The 22,651-nt window shown below is 39.8% G+C and overlaps 1 long non-coding RNA gene across 1 annotated transcript; it reads left to right on the forward strand.

Moving 5' to 3' along the window:
- Positions 1-370: 370 nt before the first annotated feature.
- On the forward strand, positions 371-7,077 carry LOC133659087 (uncharacterized). Its single transcript, XR_009827599.1, has 3 exons — positions 371-464; positions 6,557-6,632; positions 6,842-7,077. It is a non-coding gene; the product is annotated as an uncharacterized LOC133659087 (long non-coding RNA).
- The last annotated feature ends 15,574 nt before the right edge of the window (positions 7,078-22,651 follow it).

Genomic DNA, 22,651 nt, shown 5'->3' on the forward strand with positions numbered 1-22,651 from the left:
TTAAAGGGCACAAAAAACAGGCCGGGTATTGAGAAACTTAAATTTATGAATATAAAACTTAGCCAATAGTATAATGAGGTTGCACGGGTAAAATTATTTAAAGCTGTTTTGAATGCAGCTCTATGACGTCACACTATTTCAATATATTTTCATGGTTTTTAATGTTTACCATTTAGGATACATATTTATTATGGACATTTAGATTTGATCACGTAAATTGTATTTTATTGCGTAACTTTTATTTATGTATTTACGTAAGATTTACGTAAAGGTTCCAGAAATAGTGCGCCTCTATGGAATTGAATTGTGTGTGTATCAATACGCGGGGGACGCATCACGACATTTTTTTTTCTTTTTAAATTCGTTTGCAGGTATTCATCCGCAGGCCTCACAGGCCACAACAGTTTCTACATTGTATTATTTCACATCTTTTCTGACGTACTTTGGCAGTACAACATCGAAAGGTAACGAAACTTTAATGTGTTTATGCTTCAGAAAGTTGAACAATTCATGATTAAAGCGATTAATACGTGTTACGGTGACGTGTATTGTACGTTTGTGTGCTGCGGCTCTTCAGCTCGTATAGGCCGTCAGGCGGTGGAAAAATGTGAAACAAAACACTTTATAACCACACACAAATTCAATTAAATTGAATTAATTGTGTAGTTGCCAGGTCGACTCATTGGAATGCCGACTTTATTATTATTGCTATAATATATAGAAATAATTCTTCGTCATTGCATCTGCGCCACCTGTCAGCAATTATGCTAAATGACGTCATTCAACCACACCAGATTGTCGTATTTACCCAAATTGAACGGTTTTAACCACGTAAACTATTTAATATATATATATATATATAATATATATATATATTATATATATATACTTGTTTTTTTTTTAAATTAATTTGATAGGGAAATCATAATACAGGTACTGAGAAAACAGACACGTTGTTGCCTCCACTTGATTAAAGACTCTTAGGGGTCCATTGTAGCTTTTTGACAAACTTAAAGAAATACATTTTTTTTAAAGTGGGAGGTGCTTGAGCTATTTACAAAATAGAGAAGTATCGTGGTCATATACACATATTTTTTTTTCTTCCTTGTGCCTAATTTTTCTGGTGTTTTTACATTCGGGCATCTCACTCGACACCTAAATATTTGCCATGTATTTTATTTTTATAGCACAGCATTTCCTTTAATAATAGGAAAAAGGCTGTTGTAGTCATTGTTTCATCTATTTATCGACTTTATCTTTACAAAAATGATTTTTGTCCATTTAATAGTGAAAAAATTGAACTTTGTTGCCTCCACTTGATTAAAGACTCTTAGGGGTCCATTGTAGCTTTTTGACAAACTTAAAGAAATATTTTTTTTTTAAAGTGGGAGTAGCTTGAGCTATTTACAAAACAGAGAAGTATCGTGGTCATATACAATTTTTTTTTCTTCCTAGTGCCTAATTTTTCTGGTGTTTTTGCATTCGGGCATCTCACTCGACGCCTAAATATTTGCCATGTATTTTATTGTTATAGCACAGCATTTTCTTTAATAATAGGAAAAAGGCTGTTGCAGTCATTGTTTGGTCTATTAATCGACTTTATCTTTACAAAAAGGATTTTTGTCCATTTAAGAGTGAAAAAATTGAACTTTGTTGCCTCCACTTGATTAAAGACTCTTAGGGGTCCATTGGAGCTTTTTGAGGTATAATTTATCACGTTGTCGTGTAACTAGCAAATAGATCTCAATTTTGTGAAATAGTTTACGGGGGTGGGAGGGAGTGTTATTATTATTATTATTTATTTATTTATTTATTTTATTATTTAACTTTTATAATTTTTCTGTAATTTTTGTATTTGTTTATTTTTTATAGTAACTTTTTTTTTGTCCCCTCCCCCCAAAAAAACATACAAAAATTACAGAAAAAAAATAAAAGTAAAATAACACTCCCTCCCAACCCCGTAAACTATTTGACACAATAAATGACTGTTTAAGTTTACACAGTCACTTAAATACAATGATAATAACCTTGATAAATCGATAGCAATGTGTTTAAATACGCTCAAGTGCAATTATCTCACGTTAATCTCATGCAAACTCTTGTTTGGGCTGCTTTCGGGATTATTTTAAAGAGCATAATCTTTAACATACAAATAGCACTAATATTGCTTCAATAATCCAAACGTTAGTAATTTATTTCATGTTGTTTTTTGGGGGGTTGCCATTATTAAAGCTGACTTTGCACACTTTTAAAGTGCAGGGTGGTTAAAGTTGATTAAAGTTAAAGTTAAAATGGGCCTTTTTTGACCATTTGCAATGTTTGATATTTAATATATTTGTATGTGGTTTCATTTAAGTCAGGGGTTTACTGGAAAAGAAGCCAAATCTGAATTTACAATTTATTTATTTATTTACAGACAGACATAGTTTTGTATTTCATTATTGTTTCTTTTGTAAATATCGGAGTCCATTCTGCAAAAAGGTAATCCCGAGAAGCACACAGTTTATGGACAGGGACCCACAGTTAAAATATACATCATCATATAATATACAAAATACAGTACAATACAATACATTTCAAAATCTACCCACCAAATACCCATTTACAATTTAATTTATAAATAAAAAAGGAATCTTTAAATCCACCAAATCAGTCTCAATATCCTATTATTCAAATTTGATTAAAAGTTTGAATCTTGAAGATCTGCGATAATCTCATCATACATACAGAGGTCAAGACCAAAATTATGCGACTAATGTGAATTCCTCAACCAGAAGGGGTTTGCTAAATGTACTAAGCATAACGTTGCAATAAATTTAGCTTAAAACGCTTTTTAAAAATGTTTAAAGAATGTGATTCTTTTATAGAGCTATGGATCTCCTTCCAGATCATCGGGCCTCTACAGGCTTTACTAAAGCTTGTACACTTTAGATGACAATTCTTCCCTCTTATTAAAGGTTTATGTCTATGAGAAGTAGTGGTCACTGGAATGAGCTGGCAGAGTCTAGAATTTAATCCATATACTACGTTATACATAATACAAGCACTGTGGAATCTGTCGCACTCGGTAAGCTTCAGAAGATAATTGTACCCATAAAAAATCAACAATCATATTGCCATAACAGCTGCATATAATATATGGGGAGCTGCGGATTTTTAACTTCCACTTTGTCCAAAATGTACGAAAATATCCAAGACACATCTTGCCTTTTTGACATTTGAACAAACACAAAAGCCATGCAAAACGTTGTGCACCTTTTTAGTGCAATTTTGCTGGGAACGAATCCCGTCCCGACCAGAATAGCTCCGTGAGACATCAGAAGAAATGACGTCACGTAGCTCAGTCATTAGGCGCAGATAGCGAAAGCAGGAAAAACAATGGACCGGAAAAAGCGCTCCGAGGTGTAATAAAGTTCAAAACAAAAGGTATAATCCAATGAATAACTTTACTGAGAGATTTGAGCAGGGTACAAACACATGACCAACACTTTTACGACCAACCGGAAACATAGCAACCAGGCTAGCAACGCACCTCCTTTACGGCAGCTGTCGCAACGTTCTTAAAGCAACCGCAGCACATACATATATATACAACACAGCTCCCTTTTTTAACTTTTGTTTTTCTTTCCTTGTAAACAAAACAAAATCACACTGTAGATGTGTTGTCTGTCTAATTATAAATAATGCAGACGAGGCGTGTTGGCTGAGTTCTTGACGTTTACTTTCACAGCGTGCTCATAACCTCATTCTTAGCTGCCGGCGTGACGACATGCAACACCACTTTTCGGGGCTACCGCGCATGCTCGTCACTCCCGTTGCATGCTGGGTAGTGTAGTTGTTATATTCCCTAGCTCATAACATCACGTCTTTCCCCCTATAAAGAAATAATGTTAACTCAATAAAGTGTATTTCTTTTTTTAGCTTTAACTTTTCATTTTTTAGCATTGTAACCACATTTGCAAACAACTTTTCTCTTCATAGAATTTTCTTTCAATAAAGAAATAAAGTGCAAAAATGTCAAAGCATCATAACAAACAGTTATGTCAACACTTTTTTTATTTTTTTAAAATTTATTTATTTATTTATTTTTTTAAACCAAGAGTTCTTAACAACTCTCAAGCAGCCTCTTAGGTGGCTGAACATGTCTCTTAGGTCTAGACAGTCTCTCAACAGCAGGTGACGCGGACACTGCTGTCAGTCCTTGGTCAGCAAGGTCAGGCTCCGTGTCAGCAAGTTCTGCAGGTCCAGCTGAGTCCTGTTGAGCCTTTTCCTCAGTAATAGCTGTACTTAGTATGTTCCAATAGCAGCAGAAGTGCACTTTTTGGAGAGCTGTATTTTCAGTTTTGTGCCCAAGGGACTGATTTTATTTAACCCTATATTATTATTTATACACCTATAGTGATCACAGAGACATGTTGTTTTTTTGTTACTGTATATATTTGTTTTTCTGAAAAACCCCACTTAATATACTTTGGGTAACAACAGTCAATATTTATTTATTTATTTATTTATTTTTAGGGGGGTAACAGTCAATATTTTTTAGATTTTATTTTTTTCTTATATAATAAAAGTGAGCTTTTGTTAAACCAAATATCGTGTGTTTTTTTCCATATACAACAAACCTATCTGGACTCGATAAGAGAATCGATAAGGAATCGGTTCGATAAGAGGATTCGATAATGGGCTCGAACTCGATAATTTCTTATCAAACATCATACCTAAAGGTACGTACCGAACCAAAATTTTTATATACCGTTAAACCCCCAACTAATACAGAAAAAAAAGATATATTTGCAAAACGTTTGGACACCACCTCAGTCAGTAAAAACGACCAAAAACAAAGTGTGAGAACATTTTACTTTTGACAGGATCCATTAAAAAGAACCCATTGACCCAAAATAGTTCCCCTGACCTAAAGTATTATTAAGTGTGATTTGTCATTCTCTCAGTTTTTTCCTCCTTTCTACGCCTCCCTCCCTCCCTCCCTCCCTCCCTCCCTCCGTGTGTGTGTTGGCACAGAGGTCCACATACAGCAGCCTTCCTGTGCAAATCTGCCGCCTTTCATCCGAGATCTTGCAAAACCTGCCTTTTCCTCACATACGCATGAACCTCAGGGCCCGAATGGCTTCCTCCTTCAAGGAAGCCGCTACTCCCACTTTACAGCGTAAACATCCGATAGGTTTCAGTGGACCACAACACTTGACAAGAAAAAAAAAATGAAAATGCTGACTCGCACAGACTGAGGAGGTGTCTTATTGTTGTCCGCTTTTTTCTCAAACACCCTAAAAGTGTTAGAATGCAGCCGAGCCCTCGCAATGTTGGAGATTTGGCTTCCTGTGCCGTGTTTTAGTGGACTTGCTAGCAAGACCTCAAGTTGGACAATTTTGGGTAAAAATGCCAAAAACATGACCAGATTTCACCAAATCTCGAAGATTTTAGCTCCGTGTTTTGTCCGTTGTCAAACTAAAGCTCTGCGGGCCAAAACCGGTACCTTGCATCATTTTATGTGGCCTGCCAACGACAAGTCGCCACCTCATAAATGGTCATCCGGAAAATATATTTGAAGCCAGCAAAGGTAAACATCAGTTAGTGTTTTGAAGGAGGATAGAGATGCCCTTTCTTTTATACCTGTTGGGAGCGCATTCCACATTGATGTGGCATAGAAAGAGAATGAGTTAAGACCTTTGTTAGTTCGGAATCTGGGTTTAACGTGGTTAGTGGAGCTCCCACTGGTGTTGTGGTTATGGCAGTCATTTACGTTAAGGAAGTAGTTTGACATGTACTTCGGTATCAGGGAGGTGTAGCGGATTTTATAGACCAGGCTCAGTGCAAGTTGTTTCACTCTGTCCTCCACCCTGAGCCAGCCCACTTTGGAGAAGTGGGTAGGAGTGAGGTGTGATCTGGGGTGGAGGTCTAGAAGTAATCTGACTAGCTTGTTCTGGGATGTTTGGAGTTTAGATTTGAGGGTTTTGGAGGTGCTAGGGTACCAGGAGGTGCATGCGTAATCGAAAAAGGGTTGAACGAGAGTTCCCGCCAGAATCTTCATGGTGCTTTTGTTGACCAGAGAGGAGATTCTGTAGAGAAATCTTGTTCGTTGGTTGACCTTTTTGATTACCTTGGTTGCCATTTTATCACAGGAAAGATTAGCCTCTAGAATGGAACCTAGGTAGGTGACCTCATCTTTCCTGGTGATAACAATGTCACCCACTTTTATAGTGAAGTCATTGACTTTCTTAAGGTTGATGTGGGACCCAAACAGGATGGATTATGTTTTACCCAAGTGTATGGATAGCTTGTTGTCAGCGAGCCAGGTGCAAGTTCTACAGAGCTCAGCACTGAGGATTTTCTCCACCTGTGACTTGGAGGTAAGTTTATGTTTGACTTTTTCATGGGGACAATGCTGATCACATGTGTTGTCATTGCAGATTACAGATGCCTTGATAGTAGTCAGTCATCCCGCTGAATCAACTGTTTTTAACATAACTGAAGCATATACATTGTTATATCAGTGACACGGACTGGGCATGCTGGCATTTTTTCTTGTTTCTCAATCTAGGAAGAACATGACATCAACTTGCGACGCACTCTGGTTCCTCTGGGAGGATGACACTGAATTCTACAAAACCTGTAATGTAAGTATGTCTCTGCAGCCAGCGTTATGCTTCACTCTCTCACACACACAGTGACTGATCTCTCTGTGCTTGGAGGGGAGATTTGAGGAGATGATGATGTTGAGGAGGAGGAGAGGGGGACTATGCATACTGTATGTTTTGGCTCTACAAACAAGAATTGTGTGACATCCTTCTGGATTGGTTATAATTGATTTTCTTGTGTTTTGCAGGGTGAAGATGAGATGGAGACCACTGGCGTTTCTCTCTGTGGCCCCTGACTCCACTGGTTCCAGCCCGGAGAACATGTCCATCGTGATAGAGGATGAAGTTATGAGCGAGCTTCCCAGGTTGGCTGATGCATTTGTGGTGCTGCTTGGTTTAATGTATGCATTACACTTAGATGATCCAAAGAAACTCACTCACACATTCACATTCATCCAGAAAGTCCTGCTGTGTCTGGATAATGACAAAGCACTGACGCCATGCCTACTCTCCCTGAAAAATGAGTTAAAGGAGTAAAGAAGCTGAGAAATGCATGGCTGCACTCATTAACCATGCATAAATGTGCTTCAGATCAGCATCATTATTGCAGCCATATTGTTCTACTGTTAACATGTCTGATTTTGATTGACATGTCTGTTAAAATGTTGAAAGCACTTTTGCGTTTGCCCAGTGGGCTTTTAATAAGTTTAGAATGAGAGGTAAATATTTTGTTCATTTTGTTGTACTGCCTCCTTGACCTCACTGATCGGAGTCAGCCCTCAGTTGTAATGATGATTCAGTTATTTATTTAGATTATATTTTCTTTTATTTATTGTATTTTATTTGGTATGTTTTTTTATTTTCCTCATTTGCACAAATTTAGATGTCTGTGCTGCTGCTTTCATAAGTTTTTTTTCTCCCTTGAGAAAATACAGTGCAGAGAAAGGGAAGTTTGTTCATCCCCAATTATTCAAAATAGGCTGCTAAATAATATTTGTAAAAAAAAAAAAGAAAAAAGTTTGACTCCAGGTGTTGCACTTTAATGTTATTCGACATTTCACAGTTTTACTAAGCCTGTTCTGGGGAAAAAAAGCTATTGCCTTTTTAAAAGGTAGGTTTTAAGGTGCTGTTTTATATATACCCTAATACATTTTTGACATTTTGACAGTAACACTTTAGTCAAGAACCTTTTATTGCATGGATGATGTTTCTCTTGCACAATCAAAATACATACGTGATTATAGTTCTACAGTTACATGTACACAACAATCTGCACAACTAAATCTGCACACTTAGTTTTTTTTTGGCATGTCTTTAGGGACAGAACCTCTCAGAAAACACAGCTCTCTAAAAACAGGGCGTCTTGCACATTAAGTCGGCAAGAAGTAAATATTTTGAGTTCATAAAGGTGTATTATTTTGAGTAGGGCTGCCACAACTAATCGATTAAAATAGTTGCCGATTAATTTAGTCATCGATTCGTTGGATCCATGCTATGCGCAGAGGTTTTTATTATTTTTTTAATAAACCTTTTTTATAAACTGCAACATGTACAAACAGCTGAGAAACAATAATCAAAAGTATGGTGCCAGTATGCTGTTTTTTTCCAATAAAATACTGGATAGGATAGAAATGTAGTTTGTCTCTTATCCGATTAATCGAAGTAATAATCAACAGATTAATCGATTATCAAATTAATCGTTAGTTGCAGCCCTAATTTTGAGTAGATACTATTGATATTAATACATTGTATTCAATTATTTTTTTCAAGTCCATGTAATTTAGTTTTTATAAGTATATTCAATCAGATCATTTAAGTATGAAGACATAAATATTAAGTTAATTTAAAATGTTATATTGAACTTAGAATACAAATTAAGTCAATTGAACACATTTTTTAAGTATACTGTAACTCAAAACATTTATGATAACTTAAGTTTTTACATAATCAGTTACATCAAAAATGTTGACTTTTCTGAACTTACTCGGCGGGTTTACAGTGTGGCGCATATTTGTAAGTGTTTATACAGACACCCTCAGTGTGACCTGTATGGCTGTTGACCAAGTATGCCTTGCTGTGACAGTTTGACCCCACACTGTCACTGTTTGACCTTCAACTTCCTTACAAACCACACTGTAAAAACTGTTGCCTAGATCTAACTCAATAAAAATACGGCAACATTTTCCAAGCAATTTTTGTTAGTTTAGTCAACTAATTGGTATTTTGAGTAAGTAGAACTTAATATGCATTTAGATTTATGCAAAAAGATTAAGTTGCATTTACAGAAAAAGCCAAGAAATTGAGTAAAATCAATGTAAAAAACAGCATATTAAACACACAAGCCTTAATTAAAATAAGTAACATTTAAATGAAAAAATAATTTTTGTACTCCATTTTATTAATTTTGACCAACTTACCCTTTGTTTTGAAAATGGAAACTGCTTAAAATAATTAGCATAATACAAATCAAAACATGAAATGCCAACCTTTATTAAATCATTACCATATAAAAACAGTGGCAATGAGCTGGACAGTATGAACAGTCAACATCCATATTTAGTATTTAGTGCATAGAATGCATGACCTCAACACAGTAGTTTTCTTTTTTTAACCGTATACATATTAAAACATTTTCACAAGCCATATCCAAACAGTGTCAATAAGCTGGACAGTATTAAGTCAAGAACATCAATATTTAGTGCATAAAAGAATGCATGACCTCAGCATCTCAAGTTTTACTTAGAACATTCACAGTACAGTTTCTTGCTAAAACAATTTAACATTAAGATTATCTGTACTTTTGTAACAATTCACAAGCAGAACACCTTCACAGTAGTGTCTTTCAGTGTGTATATTTTGAAACATTTTAACTTTAACTACTCTCAGATCTCTTTCTGACCAGCTGGAGCTTCACAGTGGGGCAATTTAGTGTGTATAAAACAAAAAAAAATTAATTTACACACCAGAAACGATGACCTGGAGCTTTGTATAAAAACTGAACAGGACAAACCGTTACAACATTCTGAAGAATTCCACTCAATGAACAATGTATAATGATTTTGAACAGACACAAGAACATAGCTGTTCAAAAGTGCAAGCTGACAGTCACGGCTCACTGCCTAAGCTAGAAGCTTGTTTTTGAGAGTCATGAATTTGGGGGTTGGTTTTGGGCGCAGTGTGTCGAGTCCCACAAAAAGTCTTTGAAACACCTCAAATGTTTGGATGGATACTCAAGATTAAGTGCATACGTCAACCCCAGAAGTAGGCAGCATGCTTTGGCCAGGTTTCCAAGATGAGTAAGGACTGGTACTCCAATGATGATTCCTACTGCATTTGGCTCATATTCTTCATTTCCAGGTCCTCATGAACAGTGGTCTCTGCAGTTCCCTTTGAGATACAAAAACAGTAATTAAAAAAAACAAACATCTAATTTTATATTCAATATAAGTTGTGATTTAATTCAGATAATGATTACTTTTGTGAAGACTTTTGAATTCTAATTTGAGATCTTGTACATTAAACTTGGTATAATAGATGCATTTCCAGCCACATTTTTATTGGAATTTTTAATTTGCATATAAAAAACCTGAATAGAACCACCAGAAATGATATATATAGATAGAGTAAATGTTTTAATGCTTGTTCGACCTCCACCTGACAACTGCTGGTTCAGTCAGTTCACATAAAAGTAAACCCAATTTAAGCTTGTACATCAGACTGATCCAAACCTGCTTTTAAACAATACTTCCACAGTAGTCAGAGATTAGCTCCTGTCCACTCTCTCCCGTGTACTCTATGAGGCATCTCAGAGTCACATCTCTCTTCATCACTGCAGAGGCACTTGGGTCCTAGAGTTAATAGAATAATAAATGAGTTTTGTTGGCAATTTTACTCCAAATCTGTGATAGTTTTTAAGAGCATGATTACAGATTCAGTTTTAAACTTTTAAACCACTTTTAACCCACCTGTATCAGTTCCATCAACAAGTTCTTGATGCGCTGACCAGTCACTCCTTTTGCACTGAAGAGCTCCAGGAGTTTGAGTGTACCTGTCCAGTGGAACAGCAGTGCACCTTCGGAACTCTTCATTAATGTGTAAGACAGCAAATGTTGACCGTTACTGATATTAAGGGTTTTAGTATACATTTTCAGGCAAAAAGGGAGTCTAGTATGTCATGTCCAAGTCACAATGGAAACGGTCAGGAAAAATAGAATGATAAGTCATTTACCTGGAATGGTTCGAAGAGGACAGGCCATCTTACCTTAAATTCTGCCACCCCAGGAGACTTGGCAACCACTTCCTGTCTTCTCCAACTGTATACGTTCTGGCCATCATATCATTGATGCTCCTGGCACAGTCCTTTTACACAGGGGGCAGGTGAATGAAGGACTTGAGGTGAGTTGAGGAATTTGACTTCTGGGTGGTATATTGACAGATGAGAGCGGAGGGAACTCCAGCATATAAAAGAGAAATCAGCAACCTACATGAATGCAAGGCAAGGCATGGCTGTGTCCAAAGGTCCCATGGTGCAATTCTGTAATGCACTCTTGGTTGGTACAACAGTGCTGCACAATTTACAGGGCCATCCCATCTGTCATTTGGAGAGCGAAAGGGTGGATTTGACCTGTTTGGAAGTCAGTCACCAGACCCATATTTTTGACCAGTTGTCTCTCCCCAGTTGTCACCAACTGGTGAGAGTGGCAGGTCCTGTCCAGAGAAGGTGATGCTGGTTATGGGGCATGTGTTGATCTGATGTGGGGTGCCTATTTTCATGACTACTGTTTTTGAGCTGCAGGAAGTTGATGCTCATCCATGCCTTTATCTCCTCCAGGCAGGTGGTGAGAATGGAGAGGGGCATTGGAGATGAGGTTGAGGTTTACATTGTTTGCAGGTAGAGCTGTGTATCAGCATAGCAATGGAAGGAAATTCCATGCCTGCTGATGATACGGCCAAGGGGTAGCAGATACAAGGTGAACAGGGTGGGGCCGAGGACAGATCCCTGGGGTACACCGCAGGTGACAGGCAGGGTGCGCGAATGTGAACCTCCCAGGGAGACATTCTGACTGACCGGAGATGTAGGACTTGAACCACTGTAGTGCTGTATTGTTGAGACCGATGGTGGATTGAAGGAGACTGATTAGGATGTTGTGGTCGACAGTGTCAAATGCGGCTGTAAGGTCCAGTAGGATTAACAGAGAGGGGGAGCCGGCGTCCGCCGCCATCAGGAGGTCGTTAGTGACCCTGACCAGGGCGGTTTCTGTACTATGGGCAGAACGGAAACCAGATTTAATTTTTTCGCTGTTTAGTTTGAGATGAGTTTGAAGCTGTGAGGAGACTACTTTCTCCAGTATTTTAGAAAGGAATGGTAGGTTTGAGATGGGCCTGTAGTTGGAGGGTGTCGGTCGAGGGAGGGTTTTTTTAAGAAGAGGGGTGAGGATGGCGGTCTTAAGAGCTGATGGAATGTGGCCGGTCTGAAAGGAGAGGTTGATGGTGATCAGGGGGCTTATTGTACAGATGTTGGTTTTGACTAGGGTGGTGGGAAGAGGGTCCAGGGTTCAGCATCACCCGCATACGGAATCTTGGGTCATGGAAGGGTCCTGACTGGTTCAGTAGTCGGAACTCACAGCTGTGGCCCAGAAATTGTGCGTCAGCTGAACCTCTTGCAAATTTCACCATAGGTTCTGTGCCGGCAGGGCAGACCAAGACACAGCGACAGTTCCCACAGGGTTGGCCATATCTGCCGCTTTATTAGAGTCTGTCTGCTTGCCAATGGCATTCAGGAATTCTGGTATATCATCTGAGGCACTGTTCCTTTGCTGGTCTCTGTCCCCGTTTCAGTCTGCATTGGTATCCCATTTTCGTCATTGTAGAGAGAGAAAAAAAAGTTATGGTTCATGTCTAACCTCTTGGATATATAAGCCTGATGAGGCCTTTATATCTGTTTTTTACACCCTAATATTCTCATTTGCAGTGTTTTCTCTAGATTTTTTTGTAGCCGCGATGGTCTAAGTTGGTTACTTAGCAACAGTAGGGGGGTCCGGGGGCATGCCCCCACGGAAGAAAAATGACAAATGGTGACTACTGGTGAGATTTTGGGGGGGAAAAAATGTTGATTGAGACTTACACAATGAGTGTTATTCTTACAAGAGTAGCGTTTTGCTTAGGAGTGTGCATGGACAGCAGGTCTGAGGGGGCTTCAGATAGCTCTGTCAAGTTTATAGCTAGCTGCTAGCAACTTTTAATGCAAGCTAGTGAAGCAGCTTTAATGTGACTGCTTATAAACTGAAGAATAAAATAAACTACCACGCAAAGAAAACGCTAATTATAAACTGCACAGCTATAAACAATGTTTGGTGGAAGTTAATGAGCTGTTGGAGGTACGAGCACATTCAAAATGGCGGTCGGCGGGAAAAGTAGCAAACAAAATATAACGTTGAACCATGCTTTTGAATATGTATACATTTCAATCCTGGCAAATACTGACTTAACAATATACATTTTTACACGAGTTCGGTAAAGTGTTTTCTTTGGGCTCCGTGAAAAAACGTGTCTGGGCTTGTTCTTCCACAGCTACATGCAGGTGGGCGGGTCCGGACGTTTTAGGTCTGATGTAAACCTTTGGACTGAGTTTTGCTAAATCAGTTTATGTTGGAAGTCCAATAAAATTAATTTAATGACATAAAAAAAGTTAGGAAAATATTCACACTTTACTTAAAGATAACTCAAAAACTATAAAAATAAATTGATGTATTGGAATAAATATACTTTTAAAAATAAACTGAAAGAGTTTTTACAGTGCATGCACATTTGTTGGGAAGCTCAACATGGACAAACTACAAACATTCAATCTTGTTAGCCAGTGAAAAGCATGTGCTCAACAAACAAATTGTTACCTGTCACTCACCATGGCTCTGAACAGTTGACTGAAAGAGTGAGAGTGGGGCTGAGGGCTTTATATAGGTGAACACACCTGCCTTGACTAATTAGGCCCAATTTGGCTCAAACCATGATTGTCAAAAGCTGGGTGTTGCAGAAGGACACTGGACATTTGAAAGTTGTGTTGTCTAAGCCTGAATATACTGTGTACAAAATTGACTGCTCTACACATGCAAAAGTACTATGTGAATACTTTTTAGACATGTGATGGTTATTTATGGTGTAATTGACAAAATAACTGTTTTCTTAATTCCCCCTGTCAAATTGGTCCCAGCTAGTGGGAGGGGCTATGGGCTATTTATATTGGAAAATGCCATTTTTCTGCCAGTCTGCTGTCTGTCACTGCCAGAGGAGGATCTTTGTCCTCAGCAGGAGCACAGATCTCCTTGCATCAAACATCTACTGAGGTGATTATTTTGATGATGAGATTATGTTGTGTTGTAACCACTTAAATGAGTTTTGTTGATTGCTAATTGATAGTGATGGGTGGATTTGGCGTCATGAAGTGTTTCGACACATTGCAAAACTGTATTGATACTGTCGATACTGTGTCACTAAATACTGACATCTGCTGGATATTAAAAATCCCTACAGGCAACCTATGGATCGACTCAACTGACACTGATTTTATGACCTAGTATATACAATAATATAAACCAAGTCATTGTATTTCATTTAGGATTATTTCATATCTTCATTTAAATAATATATTTTTATCTTTTTTAGATACAATCAATAAATGTGAACATTAACTAGGGATGTCTGCTAATGGCTTTTTGCCGATTTCCGATATTCCGATATTGTCCAACTCTTAATTACGATATCAACCGATACCAATATATACAGTTGTGGAATTAACACATTATTATGCCTAATTTGGACAACCAGGTGTGGTGAAGATAAGGTCCTTTTTAATAAAATAAAATAAAATAAAATAAATTAAGAACATTTTCTTGAATTAAAAAGAAAGTAAAACAATTTAAAAAGTTACGTAGAAACTAGTAGTGAAAATGAGTAAAATTAACTGTTGTTAGTACTATTTGTGCGTGCTGCTGCTGCTCCACTATCATGTGTGCTTACGGACTGTATCCCTTGCAGATTGTATTGATATATATTGATATATAATGTAGGAACCAGAATATTAATAACAGAAAAAAACCAACCCTTTTGTGTGAATGAGTGTAAATGGGGGAGGGAGGTTTTTTGGGTTGGTGCACTAATTGTAAGTGTATCTTGTGTTTTTTTTATGATGATTTAATAAAAAAACTAAAGAAAAAAAACGATACCGATAATAAAAAAACCCGATACCGATAATTTCCGATATTACATTTTAAAGCATTCATCATCTCTAATCATAACATGGCAATCTAAGAGAACGTGTTGTGAATGAGGATGCTTGTGGATTGGTATTTTTAAAAACTTTTTTTTTTTTTTTTACACTTTTATTAAAAAAAAAAGTTTTTCCAACTTAAATTTTTAGACTATTTCTCTTCTTAGTTATTATTTCTCCGGCTGTAGAAAAGACCTGCTCACAGGGCACAGAGGCGTCAGTGCGACACAGTTCGCGTATCGGTCACGTGACCGAAACAGCGCATGGTCGGTCACGTGACTTTCTATCACATCTGCTAGCGTTAGCTGTAGCGAGCTAACTAGCCCAGCTTGTAGCAGTCCTAAGCGGCCTACAAGCTACGGTGTAACTGTTGAGACGCATAATAGATTTAGCTCTTTAGCTAGTCCTACACCCCAGTCTACCGGGCACCACACCTTAGTCATAGGGGACTCCATCACCCGAAACATAAAGCTTAGCAAACCAGCCACAATTAAGTGTATTCCCGGGGCCAGAGCACCTGACATTGAAGCTAATCTTAGGGAGCTAACTCTCAACAGGCCTAGTAAACACGTACGACAGGCTAATCGCACCACTAGTTATGCGGATATAGTTGTACACGTTGGCTCCAATGACACTAGAATGAGACAGTCAGAGATTACAAAGAGAAACATAACCAGGACTTGTGATCTCGCCAGAAAGATGTTCAGGCATCGAGTAATTGTCTCTGGCCCCCTGCCTGCGAGAGGCAATGATGAGAGAGATAGCAGATTGGTCTCACTTAACAAGTGGCTGTCTATCTTCTGTAGACAACAGGGACTAACGTTTATTGATAACTGGCCCTCTTTCTGGGGCAAACCAGGCTTGCTGATGAGAGACGGCCTTCACCCTAACCAGGAAGGCGCCATCATCCTGTCTAAGAACAGACTACTGTTTAAGTCTCACTTTACTGACTACACTAGAGCAAGCCCGGTCACAGGCAATTACAGAGTCTGTTAGTCCGGGTGAGGAGTCAGTTAAGCTAGAACTAGCCAGCGCCAGGCTGGATAATCCATGTACGCATAGCAATTCTCTTAGAATAATACACAATTCACATAAAGTTTTTTCTGTTGTGACTGTCAGAGGTAGACATGCATTCTACTGAGGTGGCAAATTATGTGTCCAGTTTATCACAGCACCAAACAAACAATCGGAAAATTCCCGTCGTATCAATTCCTAGATATGGTCGAAACTATTTAAAGTGCACTACGCATAATAAACGCAACATTAATATTGCTACTACGGATAATCTCAACAAAAACTCGTCAAAACAGCCCAATACCTATAATATGGGCTTTTTAAACATAAGATCATTGTTTCCCAAAGCGTTATTAGTTAATGAGGTCATTAGAGACAACAATCTTAACGTCATTGGTCTTAGCGAAACCTGGCTCAAACCAGATGATTTTTTTGCGTTAAATGAGGCATCTCCTCCTAACTATACAGACTGCGCATGTTGCCCGTCCTCTTAAAAGGGGAGGGGGTGTCGTACTAATATACAATGAAAACTTTAACCTTACCCCTAACCTAAATAATAAATATAAATCGTTTGAGGTGCTTACTATGAGGTTTGTCACACCGCTACCTCTCTACCTGGCTGTTATCTACCACCCCCCTGGGCCCTTTTCGGACTTTATCAGTGAATTCTCAGAGTTCGTTGCTGATCTAGTGACGCACGCCGACAATATAATTATAATGGGGGACTTTAATATCCATGTGAATACCCCATCGGATCCTCATTGTGTGGCGCGCCAGACCATAATTGATAGCTGTGGTCTTACACAAATAATACATGAACCAACGCATCGCTAGATAGATCTAGTGCTTGTCAGGAGTGTCACCACCTCCAAAATTATGATACTTCCATATACTAAAGTAATGTCCGATCATTACCTTATAAAATTTGAAGTTTTGACTCAGTCAACAAGCTAATAATAATAACTGCGGCCGCATCAATGCTGCCACAACGATGACTCTTGCTGACCTACTGCCTTCGGTAATGGCACTATTCCCAAATTATGGCGATCTATTGATAACCTCACTAACAACTTTGACGATGCCCTGCGCGAAACCACTGATAGTATAGCATCGCTAAAGCAAAAAATTGCCCCTAAAAGGTGCACCCCATGGTTTACAGAAGAAATTAGAGCTCATAAATCATCATGTAGAAAGCTGGAATGCAAATGGCGCACGACTAAACTTGAGGTTTTCCATCAAGCATGGAGTGATAGTTTAATAACTTAAACGCATGCTTACCTTAGCTGAAGCTAAATATTACTCAAATCTCATCCGCCTCAACAAACTATCCTAAATTTCTGTTTAGTACAGTAGCATCACTAACCCAACAAGGGACTCCTCCCAGTAGCTCCACCCACTCGGCAGATGACTTTATGAATTTCTTTAATAAGAAAATTGAACTCATTTGAAAGGAGATTAAAGACAATGCATCCCAGCTACAACTGGGTTCTACTAACACAAATACGACTGTATATACGACAGATACCACCCTCCAAAATAGTCTCTCTATTTTTGATGAAATAACAGAGGAATTATTACGGCGTGTAAGTGGGATAAAACAAACATGTTTACTTGACCCACTTCCTGGGAAACTTATCAAGGAGCTTTTTGTATTAGGTCCATCAGTGTTAAATATTATAAACTTATCACTTTCCTCCGGCACTGTTCCCCTAGCATTCAAAAAAAGCGGTTATTCATCCTCTGCTCAAAAGACCTAACCTCGATCCTGACCTCATGGTAAACTACCGACTAGTCTCCCACCTTCCGTTTATTTCCAAAATTCTCGAAAAAATTGTTGCACAGCAGCTAAATGAACACTTAGTGACTAACAATCTCTGTGAACCTTTTCAATCCGGTTTCAGGGCAAATCACTCTACGGAGACAGCCCTCGCAAAAATGACTAATGATCTATTGCTAACGATGGATTCTGATGTGTCATCCATGTTGCTGCTTCTTGATCTTAGCGCCGCTTTCGATACAGTCGATCGTAATATTTTATTAGAGCGTATCAAAACACGTGTTGGTATGTCAGACTTAGCCTTGTCTTGGTTTAACTCTTATCTTACTGACAGGATGCAGTGTGTCTCCCATAACAATGTGACCTCGGACTATGTCAAGGTAACGTGCGGAGTTCCCCAGGGTTCGGTTTTTGGCCCTGCACTCTTAAGTATTTACATGCTGCCGCTAGGTGACATCATATGCAAATATGGTGTTAGCTTTCACTGTTATGCTGATGACACCCAACTCTACATGCCCCTAAAGCTGACCAACATGCCGGACTGTAGTCAGCTGGAGGCGTGGCTTAATGAAATAAAACAATGGATGTCGACTAACTTTTTGCAACTCAACGCTAAGAAAACGGAAATGCTGATTATCGGTCCTGCTCAACACCGACACCTATTTAATAATACCACCTTAACATTTGACAACCAATTACACAAGGCGACTCGGTAAAGAATCTGGGTATTATTTTCGACCCAACTCTCTCGTTTGAGTCACACATTAAGAGTTACTAAAACGGCCTTCTTTCATCTCCGTAATATCGCAAAAATTCGTTCCATTTTGTCCACTAGCAACGCTGAGATCATTATTCATGCGTTCGTTACGTCTCGTCTCGATTACTGTAACTTATTTTTGGGTCTCCCTATGTCTAGCATTAAAAGATTACAGTTGGTACAAAATGCGGCTGCTAGACTTTTGACAAAAACAAGAAAGTTTGATCATATTACGCCTATACTGGCTCACTTGCACTGGCTTCCTGTGCACTTAAGTTGTGACTTTAAAGTTTTACTACTTGCGTATAAAATACTACACGGTCTAGCTCCATCCTATCTTGCCGATTGTATTGTACCATATCTCCCGGCAAGAAATCTGCGTTCAAAGAACTCCGGCTTATTAGTGATTCCCAGAGCCCAAAAAAAGTCTGCGGGCTATAGAGCGTTTTCTATTCGGGCTCCAGTACTATGGAATGCCCTCCCGGTAACAGTTAGAGATGCTACCTCAGAAGCATTTAAGTCCCATCTTAAAACTCATTTGTATACTCTAGCCTTTAAATAGACCCCCTTTTTAGACCAGTTGATCTGCCGTTTTTCTTCTCTCCTCTGCTCCCCTCTCCCTTGGGGAGGGGGCGTTGCACAGGTCCGGTGGCCATGGATGAAGTGCTGGCTGTCCAGAGTCGGGACCCCGGGTGGACGGCTAGCCTGTGCATCGGTTGGGGATATCTCTGCGCTGCTGACCCGTCTCCGCTCGGGACGGTTTCCTGCTGGCCCCACTATGGACTGGACTCTCGCTGATGTGTTGGATCCACTGTGGACTGGACTTTCACAATATTATGTCAGACCCAGTCGACATCCATTGCTTTCGGTCTCCCCTGGGGGCGGCGGGGTTATCCACATATGCGGTCCTCTCCAAAGTTTCTCATAGTCATTCACATCGAAGTCCCACTGGGGTGAGTTTTTCCTTGCCCATATGTGGGCTCTGTACAGAGGATGTCGTTGTAGCTTGTGCAGCCCTTTGAGACACTTGTGATTTAGGGCTATATAAATAAACATTGATTGATTGATTGATACCAACTGCATGCCTTGCCATCCTTGATTTGAAAGTCTGGTTTGCAAAGGTTACATTACCTTCACCCGAGGCGGGGTGTGACATATGGTGGCAGTGGTGGGATGGCAAGCTGCAGAGTTTACAACAAACCTGGCAGAGGGCGGGCCAGAACTGGTTTGAGATCCCAAGTGTCGGAGGTGGCAATGACAGAGGAGACTAATGAGATGGCTGGTCGAGGGGCCACGGCGATGAGGCTGGACGGGACGACTATGGCTGAGGAGCGTGAAGTTGGATGGAAGACATCAAAGGTTTTGAGAACTTTGGGGCTAGGCGTAAGCAGCATAAGAAGGGGTCTGGGAAGGCTAGGTGGTCTGCTGAGCCACCAAGGACAGAGTGTTAGGTGAACCTACCCTGGTTAACATGTTCCAAGACTTTTTGATTGGACAGCAACGTAGGGAAGCTGTCCTAGTCCGTGAACTCCAGGAGTTAAAAACTGTCTGTAAAAGGCCTAGCCTAGATCACTCACTCACTAACCAAAATGCTAACCGTACTCCTGATAGTTGTGAGCAGTCGCCCAAACCCAGAACTTGCCCACATCGAACTCCTAGTCTTTAAGCGTCGCTGTCCAGAGATTCCTTGCCACCTGACCATTATCTCCGACAAGGTCCAAAAAACTGCTGAATGGCTTTTTCAGAAATCTCCACTCCGACCACAGAATGTCCCATGTCTGCCAGCCACTTCATGTCTACAGCTTTTCCACAGATGGGGAAAAAGAAGCGAACTCCAGTCCGCCCGTGCAGGACTCTGTCAACGTTACCCTCAAGCATCTTGTGTATATGGGGCTGGTGAAAGCCAGTTTTGTCTTCCTGCCAGCGTTGCTCCCAATCTTTCAGCTCCACGCATCGGTCTGCCTGGGCTTCCAGCATGCTGCTCATGTTTGACTCAGCAGTGATCAGCTCCACAGTCCGGGCAGCCTTCTCTGCCTCGCCAATCAGAACGTGTAGAGCAGCGTCGGCGGCTTCCATTTTGCCCTGCTTCTTGTTGGACGCACACACCGAAGGGAACCAGCGTCCACAGAGTTTGACCTGTTAGGTGAACTTAGGCTTGTGTGCAGACCTGTATTGCCCCACCAGGCGGATCTCAGCAGCAAATCCTCTGGCCCAGGCGTATTCCAAAAGGCCTGACACTGCGTTGTTGTTCAGGTGCTTGATGAGGTCGCCAAGCCCTGCCTTGTGGGCTGCTCGCAGCTCATCGGCCGTCTTGTTGAGCTGCAGCCTCCCGTCAGCCATTATTTGACAGCCTCCTCTGCTGCCAGCTGGGGCGCTGCCTTCTTGTTCAGAGCTGAGCCATCAGCAAACACTCTCCAACCTTCACTTTGTACATGAACCGTGGGAATTCAATGGGGTTGCCGCTACGTTGGCTGTATTTCATCAGACCGACACCGGATTCTTCCCCCCCAGGCAGAGAGCGGGATCCCTCAGCCATCCCATCACTTCCACACTCCCAGCCCCAAAAATATCCCCTGAGCCTTCAATGGGAACACTAGATTTGGAGAGTATGTCCATTTTATCCTGGTCTATACCTGCAGTACTTCCTTCACTTCGAAGAGAATCAGCAAGATGGCAGCAGCGTCTTTTTTCGCAACCTTCTTACCTACTGGTAACAGTCTCCCGTTCAGCATCACCTGCATGTGGAATCTTGGGTCATGGAAGGGTCCTGACTGGTTCAGTAGTCGGAACTCACAGCTGTGGCCCAGAAATTGTGCGTCAGCTGAACCTCTTGTAATTTTGACCATCGGTTCTGTGCCGGCGGGGCAGACAAAGACACAGCAACAGTTCCCACAGGGTTGGCCATATCTGCCGCTTTATTAAGAGTGTCTACTTGCAAAGGGCATTCAGGAATTCTGGTATATCATCTGAGGCACTGTCCCTCGCTGGTCTCTGTCCCCGTTTCAGTCTGCTTTGGTATACAATTTTCGTTATTTAAAAGTACATGGGCAACCTACATGAATGCAAGGCATGGCTGTGTCCAAAGGTCCCATGGTGCAGTCTGTAATGCTTTAAAAAACCACTCTTGGTTGGTACAACAGTGCTGCACAATTTACAGGGCCATCCCATCTGACATTGTAGAGAGAGAGAGAGAAAAAAAAGACAAGTTATGGTTCATGTCTAACCTCTTGATAAGCCTGATGAGAGCCCTTAATATCTGTTAATTATTTATTTACTTTTACATATTTGATTATTGACCTTTGATTGTGAATATGTATTTTCATATGATTTACATTTTGATTATTTGATTTTTAATATGCTTATTTTGATGAATTATATAGGCCTATTTAACGCATGCAACTTTGAAATGTATTTAGAATATAAATGTACTATATATAATATACAATATTAATATTGCCTCTATTTATTACTGTTACAGATTGTGGGTGCTTTGTTTCTTCCTGTTAACCTTTTGACACTTTTGGAATTTCAATAAATGTTTGTAAACTGTTACTAACTGCGTGCCTTGCCATCCTTTATTTGAAAGTCTGGTTTGCAAAGGTTACGTTACCTTCACCCGAGGCAGGGTGTGACACTTGCATTCACTTGTGTGTGTGTGAAAAGCTGTAGATATTATGTGACTGGGCCGGCACGCAAAAGCAGTGCCTTTAAGGTTTATTGGCGCTCTGTACTTCTCCCTACATCCGTGTACACAGCGGCGTTTTAATAAGTCATACATTTTACTTTTGAAACCGATACCGATAATTTCCAATATTGCATTTATCGGCCGATATCGGCAGTCCGATATTATCGGACAGCTCTAGTTGTTGTTTTTTTACACTTACATGTTGCGGTTAATAGTATTCTCTTTATTTGTCGTTATTTACACTTTCTGAATAAATTATGCGATAATGTTCATCAGTCAAGTCATTGGTGTTAATTTCCAATTTATCAAGATAAAAAAATATCAAAATCAAATTACAGGATGTTTATGTAGTTTGCTCATTTTCCTCGACTGGTGCACTAACATCAAGTGGTTTGTATATATATTTTTTTTTACACATGTATCATCTACAAAGATGCAAATAATTGCTATCGCGACATCTAGTGGACACATTTAGAACAGCAGTTTCTTTCATTAAATTTCGGCAAATTTTTATACTTGGCTAACTCATCCCGCGGGCCGAATAAAACCTGATCGCGTG

This window comes from Entelurus aequoreus, linkage group LG10 (genome assembly GCF_033978785.1).
Source record: "Entelurus aequoreus isolate RoL-2023_Sb linkage group LG10, RoL_Eaeq_v1.1, whole genome shotgun sequence".
Taxonomy (NCBI): Eukaryota; Metazoa; Chordata; class Actinopteri; order Syngnathiformes; family Syngnathidae; genus Entelurus; species Entelurus aequoreus.